We start from the raw sequence: 12,090 nt of genomic DNA, 5'->3' as shown, positions 1-12,090 counted from the left end.
ACACGACGACATCGGCATGCTGTGGATGAGATTATGGATGTATTGCACCGTAACTGCATCCAAATTTGTCACTAGAAAGTGCTGCAATTCAGCTATAATAGTTGATTCACGGTCGTGGCAATCAATTTTCCGGTTCAGTTCTACCCAACCGTTCACAGTGGCTATGTTATTCATCTGACTTCCTCCTGTTAGAGATAATCCCGTACAATTTGCACCCTTTGTACAGTGGCATTGTCATCTTGAAACACAAAGTTATTGCTTGTGTTTTTTTACCATAAAGTCACACCGAGCTATCTGCTGTGTCCACCGATAGAAATCAAACCCCTGATTTTAGCTTTATAAATCCGAAGACTTACTGTTGTACCAACAGTGGACCAAAGCTATTGCCTAACCTTAACTTGTTTGATCATTTTGTGGACTGAAGAAATATGAAAATCTAAGAAACTACGGCAGGTACATAGCACTTTTTATGATAATATCTAACTAAAATTATATAAAGTTCAGGTATTTACGAAAGCCACTGTTCAAATTAGGATTTGAGGTCATATTTGAACAGATTTCGTCAATTGCGCTCAGAAAAATATAGTTTCACATATTTTTCTATTAACTAATAATATATACAACAAATTAACAACATTTTCAAGGTAGACCACTTTTCTGTCCACCACATATAGGTCTTAAATTAAAGCTATGAACAACAACTGTTACAAAATGGTATTAAAATACGCTAATATATGCATCAACATTATTTACAGGCCACCATAAGTCATTTTGAGGTCAGTTATAGAGTTACAATATGATTGACTGTTCAAAGTAATCTATATTTTGTTGTTGTATGAGAATGTACTTATCACTTTCTATCACAAATTATTTTCATCTGCCAGTAGATGCATCTCGATCGAACTCCAATTTTCAGACTTATAAGTTCTCAAGCTTACCGTTTAGTCAGTCACTTTGCATCTAAATGAATTGTGTCGAACGAAAACTGAAAGTTTAATGGTGTGTTGATTTCAGAAATATGCATAATACCTGATACATGTATTGGTTGATAGTATGTTATTTACATTTTTGATTACTTGGAAGACAGCTATATTATATTAGAGGGAAACTGATAAACTGGATTTTATAGAAACTCTAATAATGACCGAAGTAGGCAGTCTTTAGATCACAGACAATTTTAACAAAATAATGAAAGCGTAAAAATAAAAGGAGATAACATAGGTTAATACTGAGTAAGAATACATACCTTGACATTTAAAGTGAAGGATAAACAGAGTGTGAAGTTCCTACAACCATTAATGGTGTTGTAATTGAAATCCATATTGTTCCTCGCCGAAGAGGATCGAGTTATGTACGAAACACAAAAGTTTACACAAGGAGGAGTTCATTATACTTGCTAATGTAAACATTATTGTGCAGGTGCTCATTTACTTGTTAATGAATCAAAGTGTCATTCAACTTTTTTGGCAATAACAGTTAACCAATAAAATTATCGCAGTCATAACTTTGACTTTTATTGGCCAACATTTACAGCATGAAACTAGCAAAGTATTATTTTATCAGTAGGGAGTTTTAATTTTGATCTTGTTTTATAATATATATATTTAAATACGTATACTACACACAACTTTATTTTATACTTTAATAATTTATTGTCCAAAGTTGAAATGCAGAATTTCCAAAGAAACTGTTTTGGATAAGTTTCTATTATTGACCACTAAGTGGCTTTTTAAGAAATACAAAGAACCTTCGTGAGTCTTGTTGTACTGTAACACATATTCATTACCTCTCATAGTTTTAATATGAGACTTTCAATGTGTCGCTTTGATTATTTTAAAAATATGATCTCCAAACGACTACTTCTGATCTCTAGTTGCCTCTACATGCATTCATCATTTTCGCAAATTACGGTAATATATCTTCAGTTCTAGAGTGGACTATGCTATACTATGGATAGGGATGTCTTGCAAAATAAGATCTTTTTCAAGATCCACATGTAGTGCGAGATTTGTTCGTGAGTCTTGTCGGTGCATTGTTTAAAAAAAACAGCTCCTTTTTATGTTTCGTTAGTTAGACTTTTAAATAATACAGACATAAGATTACAATTAGAGCGACATGAAAAGTTAAGAGCAATCATAGAGATTGCATATCATCATATCTCAAGACGGCTGGTATGGGTATTAATTTTTTATTAAAATAGAGTAGAGAACAACGTTTCGACCTTTTTAGGTCATTTTCATGATCAAAACTGCCCACAAATAAATGGCTTAAGTATGGACAATCCCATGTCACCAGTTTTAGCCAACATTTTCATGACACAGATTGAATCACAAAAGATCAATTCAGCCTTACACCCGCTACTATACTGATACAGATATGTTGACGATACAATTGCTGGATTCACATCCACAGAATACACACCTAGTTTTTCAATCACGTTAACTCCATACACCCCAACATTAAGTTTACCTGTGAATACGAAAAAACTAACCAACTAGTATTTCTGAACCTCAAGATCACAAGAACCGATACACATTTCAAAACAGAAATGCACAGAAAAAATCAACCATACTGGACATTTCATTCCCTGGGACTCGGCACATGAAACAAATAAACACAGCCACAAAGTTATGCTCACCCGATAAAATTAACAATGAAATCAACAAAATAAAACAACACTACATTAACAGCAACAAATTTCTTCCAAAAACCGTTGAAAACATTACATATACACACCTAGATCAACACGGTCAACAATAAACAATAATAAATCCCAATAAACAATAAACTACAATAAACTTCACGTTGCTGCATACCATGTGTTCCCGACATATGCGAAAATAAACCAACACTTGGATGAAACTTATAACAAGACACAACACTCCAGCAAACACGAAATTTATTCAAAAACCAGGTACAAAACTAAAGTATATTCCATGCAAAAACTACACTGACAAACACAACACCAACATAATTTGTAAAATACAATGCACCAACTGCCACGACTTCTATATTGAAGGAACAAGCAGAAAAATAGGAACCAGGTTCAAAGAACAAAAAAAGCACCTTCATACGTTTTTGAACACTGCAAATCAAATAAACACAATATAACCATAAAAAACACTCACATACTAAGAAAGGAAACAAACATAAACAAACGCAAAATTAACACGATTAGTTACTCGCGTTGGGTAGCCTTACGGCAAGGACACGTTGAACTGAGATCTTCACTAAAGAAAAATGCCATGAAGAGAAACTGAATTTATGAAATTTAGAAAGTGTATGCACAGATGGTGCACTTTCTGTGATAGGGAAACGTAAAGAATTTGTGTCGTTATTACAGAAAGAATTGCCAGATCCAGACACTTCGACTTTTTTTTATTGTATTTTGCATCAACAGAATCTCTGTGCCTAATCTACTGTTTTAAATGATACATTAATAAAGTTATTGGTATTGTAAATTACATTCAAACAAATACATTACGTCATCGCTAATTTCGCAACATGCTTTATCTTGATGATGAAACATTTTGTGTGGATCTGCCATATCATTCTAAAGTGCATTGGTTATCACAAGGACAAATAATTGTCAAACTTTTATCTTTGTGAAAACAAGTCACAAGATGTTTCTGAGGAATTAAATCAACCGTGTGGATTTGAAATGAGGATTTCTGCATAAATGCAAGGTAAAACTACAAATATACATGATATGTGGCTAAAAATTCAGGCACTTCGAAACAAAACTGATCTTTTTCAAAATTCTCCTTACGAGATCGGAACTTTCAGCTTAACACTTCCCTAAACTAAGTAATTAATACAATCAACTCATTAAGGAAATGTGACATGAAAGAATATACAGCTCTTCTATACTTCCTGATTGAAGAATACAATGAGAGGCTTACAGATTTTGAGAAACATGACCTGGCACTGAAACTAGCTTTCCAATCACACCTACTTGATGTCTCCAAATCACCTGATGACTTATAGATGGAATTAATTGAGCTCTCAGAACATAATATTCTGAAGTGTCAATTTGACGATAAGAAGGATTCCATTAAAATATCGAAAAATGCTGTTGAATACCCACATCTATGTCAACATGATCGTTGAATGCTGTCTTTTTTGGCACAATCTATTGTTGTGAATCAACATTTTCAACTATGACACAAATTAAAATGTGTTTGAGATTTCAGATGACAGGTATTTACCTGGAGGACTAATTAAAGCTACGGTCAATGATGTTAGAAGCCAGTATTTGATTCCTATCTTGTAATAAGCAGTCACAAAAAAGTTTTGTTTGTTTTGTAATTTCGCACAAAGCTACTCGAGGGCTATCTGTGCTAGCCGTCCCTAATTTAGTAGTGTAAGACTAAAGGGAAAGCAGCTAGTCATCACCACCCACCGCCAACTCTTGGGCTACTCTTTTACCAATGAATAGTGGGATTGACCGTCACATTATAACGCTCCCACGGCTGGGAGAGCGAGCATGTTTGGCGCGACTCGGGCGCGAACCCGCGACCCTCAGATTACGAAGCGCACGCCTTAATGCGCTAGGCCATGCCAGGCCCCACAAAAAAGTCATTAAATGATTTGTTGTCTAAGTTGTAAACTTATTATTAACTCTATTGTCAACTTTTTCAAACAAATATGTTTTTTCTGAATTTTCATTTTGTTTCAAGATCTCATATTATAGCAGGCCTTAATTAAACCTAGTTAATATGTGGAAAAAATATAACATGTTGATGTAGCCCCCCCCAGTGGCTCAGCGGGTATGTTTGCGGACATAAAACGCTAAAATCCGGGTTTCCGTGATGGGCAGAGCACAGATGGCCCATTGTGTAGCTTTGTGCTTAATTCAAAAACAAAACAACAACAACATTTTGATGTGCATGATAAATTACACTATGTAACAAAATTTTTAATTTTTCTTGTTCCTGGGAGAAAGTGTTATTTCCCAATTACTTATGTTCAAAGTAAATGGAAAATACCTATTTTTTAATTGAAACTTTGCTTTTGTGACATGGGGCTTATAACGAAAACATGATGAGAGATTATATTTGGAGGTTGATACGTGAAAGTGATTTACATTACAGTCGCAAATCTCAAAAAACTACTCACTTCTAAACATTTTTGTATAACTTTATTATAAATACCTGTAAATCTTGATTCATATGTTGTTTTATTCAAACCTTATGTAAATGAAAATGTGCAAATTAGCCCGTTTTTACAAAGAAAATAGGTTAATATCTAAATTTCATTATCCAGGTCGCAAAAGCAAAGTTTGAAGGGAATAATAGCCATTTTCTGTACTTCTACAACATAAGCTGTTTGTTTTTGTTAGTTTGTTTTGAATTTCGCACAAAGCTAATTTAGCAGTGTAAAACTAGAGGGAAGGCAGCTAGTCATCACCATCCACCGCCAACTCTTGGGCTAGTCTTTTACCAACGAATAGTAGGATTGACCGTAACATTATAACGCTCCCACTGCTGAAAGAGCGAGCATGTCTGGGGCGACGGGGAACAACATAAGCAATTAAGAAATAACACATACTATCCAGGAAACAAAAATTGTGTTACATAGTGTTATCGACATACAGCCTAATAGAATATGGGTTAAATAAAATGTGGCCCTGCAATTTAAAAAGGTTACCCACCTCTGAGTCCTAACATATACTGCAACGCCACCTACATTCCCGTATCCTTTTACACTCTCGTCTTTAAGACGTGTGCCCGGCAACGGTTTGTTGCAAACTCTCTTTGTTAACCTAAAGATGACCTTATAAGGTCGAAACGTTGTTCTCTACTTTATTTTAATAAAAGTTTTAGTGCCCATAACAGCCGTCTAGAGAAACATTTTTACTTCAAGAAGGTTTCTCGTCATCACGGTTTCCTTTCGAGATTAAATGCGTTTGTATTAGGTAACATCACATTTTACCTTTGAAAACTCAGAAATTTATTTTCAGATCCGGATATGATCAACGACCCGGAGCATTTTAGTAGTGTGACGAGAAGTCTCAGTCTTAATATGCCCCTGAAATCTGGCACAAATCCGATTACACTATATAGAGTTATGAACCCTAAACCGCAAAATCTTATCTCTTTATTATAAACAAAAATACTTTAAAGTGATCTAGAATCCAGACTAAATTTGGAGAGGACTGTCCAATACTAACTTCCCATCTTTTGTAAAATATTCATGTACGTCGATGTATCAGTTATCGAGATACGCGCACGGAAACAAGGACCTTACTGTAACTCCCTCGCCCCTTCCTCCAGGTACGAGGATGATAGTATAACTGATTAGATTTGATTATTTCTGTTTACTGTGCTTTAACTTTGTTAATGAGAAACAAGCTTTATCGGTTAATAACAAGTACAGGAACGTTGATAGGTACAGCCTACGTCGGCTGTGACACAGATTTTAACACCTTAACATTTTTCTACTTATGTGTATATATATATATATTGTGTTGTCAAATATTTCATAGTGTTGTCTTTGGAATTTCACTACAATTGCTCTGTGTGGTTTACAAAAAAGCGAGAAAAAATTTGGCATAGTTAGTTTCATAATCACTGCGAACACTTGTGTTGGTGTAGATGCATTTCAGCGCATAATAAGGTGTACATATATACTGTGAAATGTAAATCTGAAGTGAATAACGAATAAAGGAGAAGAAAAAATGTGCACTGTGAAACCCTTCTAGAAAATAAGTCGGGAGTGAGATTGGTCTTGTCTTCTAGGAGGAGTTGTGTGGGGGAGGACACTTAAATAAAACAGGCAATTGTTAGTTTGATTCTGTTTTGTAACATACTTATGTGAGTTTTAAAGTTGTCTCTTAAAATAAGTTATCATAGTAAAGTTAAAAACAATCGTTGGTTTCACTTGAATTTAACAACAATGATAGTAAATGCTTGTAGAGTGACGTTTGAATGTTATATATCTGACACTATATATCAACTTCGTGGTTGTATTGCAATCCTGAAAATGCGTTTCTTAAACTACACAAGGAAGAATAGGTTATCCTAGATATGATTTTGAAATGCAAATTAAGAAGAAATACGTGTCTCAATGTTCATATAAAGTGAGGATAGAGTGTCGAATATCTAAACTATATTTTGTCATTGTTTTTGTTCATAGATAGTGGGATACCGCCAAATATTTATAATTTTCTGTGAAGGTTATGTAACAGTACTCTCCGGTGTAAAATTATAAAGGTGTTCTGAGATTGGGATTTATAATTTCAAAAACGGGAATATCCTTATACGTATTGACACTAGAAATAAGAGAACTGCAGATCATCTTGGAAAACCAGGACCATTGGGAAAGATGCTTTCTACAAATACCCAGTTGGGAGTACAGTGTGGCGTATTATAACAGCTGAGAATCTAGTGTCAAAAGGTCAGTGACAAAAGACTTACACGTGTCTCAGACAACAATACGCCAAATAATCAAGAATGATTTCCGTCTGGAAAGGCGACACAATTCACAAACAGACATGTTACTTCCACGATATATCCATTCAGTTGTCGCATATATTGAAATTAAAGAGGGTATCACATACTAAGAAACAACGACCAAGACACTAAATGCAGTTCCTAAATATCTCCGAACGATCGACTGTTGAAACAAGCGCTGGAAAACTGTTGTCCATATACAATAAATGGCTTATGGAAAGCAGTTAGTGAAGCCTTTTGCAATAAAAATTACACTGCAGTGCTCTTTTAAAATGCACAGTCGTGAAATAAAATATGATAAGAAGTGACAGAATATAAAGACTTGTTAAAGTTTAAAATCATTTTGATATAGTGTACTCAACGTCTGAATATCTAAGACTTGTACACAACAAAATTAATAATAGTCTTATCTGCAGAAGAATATTTGATATTGACTAAACGTAAAGAATCAACTTAAAGTGAATATTATAAATGGGTATTATACAGTTACGACAGAAAGTGTTCGTACCCATGCGTCCCGAGTGGTTTTTTGCTCATAACTTAAAAAGTATCACGATTAGGATAATAGAAGTACAATATATTATAAATACTATACCAACACACATCTACATAAATTTTTTATGTAAATTAAACGAAAAATAACCAAAAATAGAAGGAGCAGAGAGTGCTCGTACATTTCAGAACGTGTGAAAAAAACCGATATTCCCGTAAAAATTTTGTTTAGTTTGCCAAATAAACTTCATTATACCATTTCAGAACTAGACACTTGGTTCATAATTATTGGAATTTAGCCAGCAAAAAAATGTACTTCTGGCAATTTCGCGCCGTCTCCCTCATTATCTGCTTGGTCATAATGGCGAACAGGAAACAACTGTCCAGTGATTTAAAAAAACGAATTATTGTAAAATACAAGTCTCGTGTGTTTCTTTTCGGTATTGCTACACAACTTAATGTGCCAAATTCTACAGTGCAAAACATAATTACCAAGTTTAAGCTTACAAGATCAAGTGCTAACCTCTCTCGTTCCGGACGCTCCACCAAAATTCCAGAGAGAACCAAGAGGACAGTTCTCAGAGAAGTTAGTAGGAACCCTCGTTTAACACGTAATGACATACAGAAACTGTTAAGAGAAACTGGGGTTGAAATAAACACCTCTAAGTTACGAACATGTTACGCTCTTCTTGGTTCAAAGCATGCCATTCTCGTAGAACTCTATATTTAAAGCCTGTTCATTTAGGAGCACGACTCAGATATGCAAGAAAGCAGGTAGATAAACCCTTTACCTATTGAAAGAGTATTCTTTAGTCAGACGAGTCTAAAATCGAGCTTTTCGGCCACAATGATGTTCGCAATATTTTCCGTAAGAAGGAGTAACAAATCTTCCAAAAAACACCGTCCCTACAGTTAAACACGGAGGTGGCTCGATCATGCTATGGGGTTCCCTCAGATCTTCTGGTGTAAGCAGCCTTCACCGCGTCAACGGAAACATGAAAAAGAAGAGTACGTTGATATATTAGGCACTTATATCAAGAATGATGCTTGGAACTTGCGACTTGGGCGTCGTTGGATCTTCCACCACAACAATGACACTTTGCACACATCAAAATATATGCAATCCTGGTTGCAGAGGAATCATACGAGATTTCTAGATTGGCCATCGCAGTTACCAAATCTCAACCCGATTGAAAACGTTTGGCATGAGTTGAAGACCAGGTTTTACCAGCGTCATCCAAAAAACTTGCAAGAGTTGGAGGCTTTCTGTAAAGAAAATGGAAAAATATACCAGTCGAGTACTGTGAAACGATCTTGGAGGGTTATGAGAAGAGATTGCGCCAAGTACTTCACCTGAAAGGCTACACAACTGACCATCAAAGTAAACGCATGAACACTTTCTGCCCCTCCTATATTTGGGTATTTGTTTATAAACAGTTTATTTGTTGTGACATTTACATAAAAATTTATGTACATGTATGTTAGTATAATATTTATAATACACTTTACTTTAAATATCCTAATAATGATACTTTTTAAGTTATGAGGAAACAAAAGGTGACGACGCAATGGTACGAACACTTTCTGTCGTAACTGTACCTGCATATAAGATTTTTAGTTTGTAACTAATGTCACATACGTACCTGTAGGATGATTTCTGTTTTGAAACCTGTTGACATCAAGTAAGTGTAAAAGAATAATAATGTCGTAGAAGTAATGCTTTGCCACTAAATAATGAAATAAAGAAAGCCAGGAGAGGCTGCCATGGTCAATGCTCCTACAATAACTATCATATCCTAGACTTCTACTGGTGACCGGAAACATTTTGTTTGTGATCCACACAATACATAGAGCCATAAAATATTACAATATTTCAGCCACTGCTCAACAGGACTCGTCAGACACGTCTGAGCAAGAGTTACTGCGGTAGTGATTATGGTGCAGCCCAGGTGGCAGAACTAAATGAGATGCTAGTTTAGGAATAACCATATGAAGTTCAACATATATAAAAATTACAGTCTTTAAGTTTCAGAAGAAAACATTAAACTATCGGATAAAGGAGAAACCAATGGAGTTCTTCCATATAGGTGCTGTTGAAACAGTTTAATTCAAAGGCAGGGTCCGTTAAAGCGTCATCAAAAGAATGGACAGAGAGAAAGATATGCCTATGGAAGAATATCAATCTTAGAACAACCTCTAGGTTGCTTTAGAAAAAAATCAATAAATAGAAATTTTATACTTTTAACTCAAGAAAAATGATAAAATCTAACAATTTAAATATGATTAAATAGGTTAAGGGTTATCAAGCACTTAAAGTAAAAAAAAAAAGCAGACCTTGAGAAACTGGACATTTTAAAGTGTCAATCACATTACTTCTCCCTTTTCACACCACTCTGTACTTCTTACGACTAGCAGACAGTTCAATAAATGTTATTTAGAGAACAGATGACAAATCCAGTTGCATCCAATTCAGTAATTGTGCAAATATTGGTTCTTAGGAGAACATAACAGTGTTACAGAAAACAAGAAAGTATCATATGATTTGTAATTCCCAGTGCTGTCGATATTGTCCGGAATGATTTTTTTCCTCCAGATATTTACACAAAGTTTAATAATATAAGTCTTGCGAATTTTGATCGCCACAACAGCTCCATCGAGAATGATGGTCAAACTAAAGAATGAATGTCCTTCATTCATCATCACCAAAAAATAGTTATAGCTGTTTCATTGAACCAGATTATCAGATCATTTTGTACCTTCACAAGATAATGAGTACCGTATGAAAAAGAATCTGGAAATAGTTTTGTGTCGAACTGCAGGCTGTTTTTTATTGTTTTGAATTAAGCACAAAGCTACACAATGGGCTATCTGTGCTCTCCCCACCACGGGTATCGAAACCCACTTTTTAGCGTTGTATGTCCGCAGACATACCTCTGAGCCACTGGGGGGCCAAACTGCCGGAAAAACCTTATGTAATATATTATTCGCATTAACCTGTTTCTTTGAAGTGTGTGTTTTCTTATAGCAAAGCCACATCGAGCTATGTGCTGAGTCCAGCGAGGGAAATCGAACGCATGATTTTAGGGTTGTAAATCCGTAGACTTACCGCTGTATCAGTGGGGGACTTCTTTGAAGTAAAACACCCATGTCTACAGTTTATAAGTAGGGATACATATGAATGAGGTTATCATGTTCTGTTGTCCTCTTTTTTTACTTTTTTCTCAATTAAATATTTGAACGAGTTTGACTCAATCAAACGCTACATCATATGAGTCATTTGTTACAAAGAAACACAATTAAGATCAACACCACAAACATACAGTTAAGATTAATACCATGAACAATGGATGATGATAGAGTTTCTGAACAACACTAGCAGGTAAAACTGAAACAAAAAAAATGTGTTACCAGATTCTGGTCCTGTGAGTTTGTGGTTAATTTTCCCAAAATGTAAATAAAACAGTTTTCTTTCAAATTTTCTTTTAACCTCCACGAAAATATACGATATTGTATCATGTCATTGTAAAACAAAATGATAAGTTTATCCAACAATTCCTAAAAACTAGCTTAGCAATTTTTTTATTTTATTCAGACATTTTAAATTTATCTCCCATTAAAAGCGCTTCTAATTTTAACATACGAGCAGGTTTTATCAAATATGGAACTATACTTTAGCTCAGACATTTCATTCAACAATTTCCACGAAGTGCTGTGACCTACATATTCATAACGTGAATTATAACATTTAAGGTTGTGTTTTTTATTTCTCATGAAACACGATAAAAAGCTGGCCAATTAAACAGTAGAATTCAATATAATATTCATAGAACTAACAACTGAGTTTAAATGTCTGAACTCGAAACTACGATATAAAGAAGTATTGACACGAATACAATATAATAGTAATTAATTACAAAAGGTTTAGAAGTGGTAGGTAGCTATTTTTCAGCTTTTTCAATGAACTATGAAATACATCTAAAGTTATGGAAATTTAAATATTAATTTTCACCTATGTATATATATAAACATCAAATCTGATTATATAGTATTTCCCTCGTAAATATTAAAACCAGTTGTTATTAAGAAACAACAGAATGCAACAGGATTGTAAATGTGTCAGGATAATCTCGTTTTTATGCTTTGA

Source organism: Tachypleus tridentatus, chromosome 11 (assembly GCF_004210375.1).
Source record: "Tachypleus tridentatus isolate NWPU-2018 chromosome 11, ASM421037v1, whole genome shotgun sequence".
NCBI classification, from domain to species: Eukaryota; Metazoa; Arthropoda; class Merostomata; order Xiphosura; family Limulidae; genus Tachypleus; species Tachypleus tridentatus.
Note: the sequence above shows the minus strand (reverse complement) of the source record.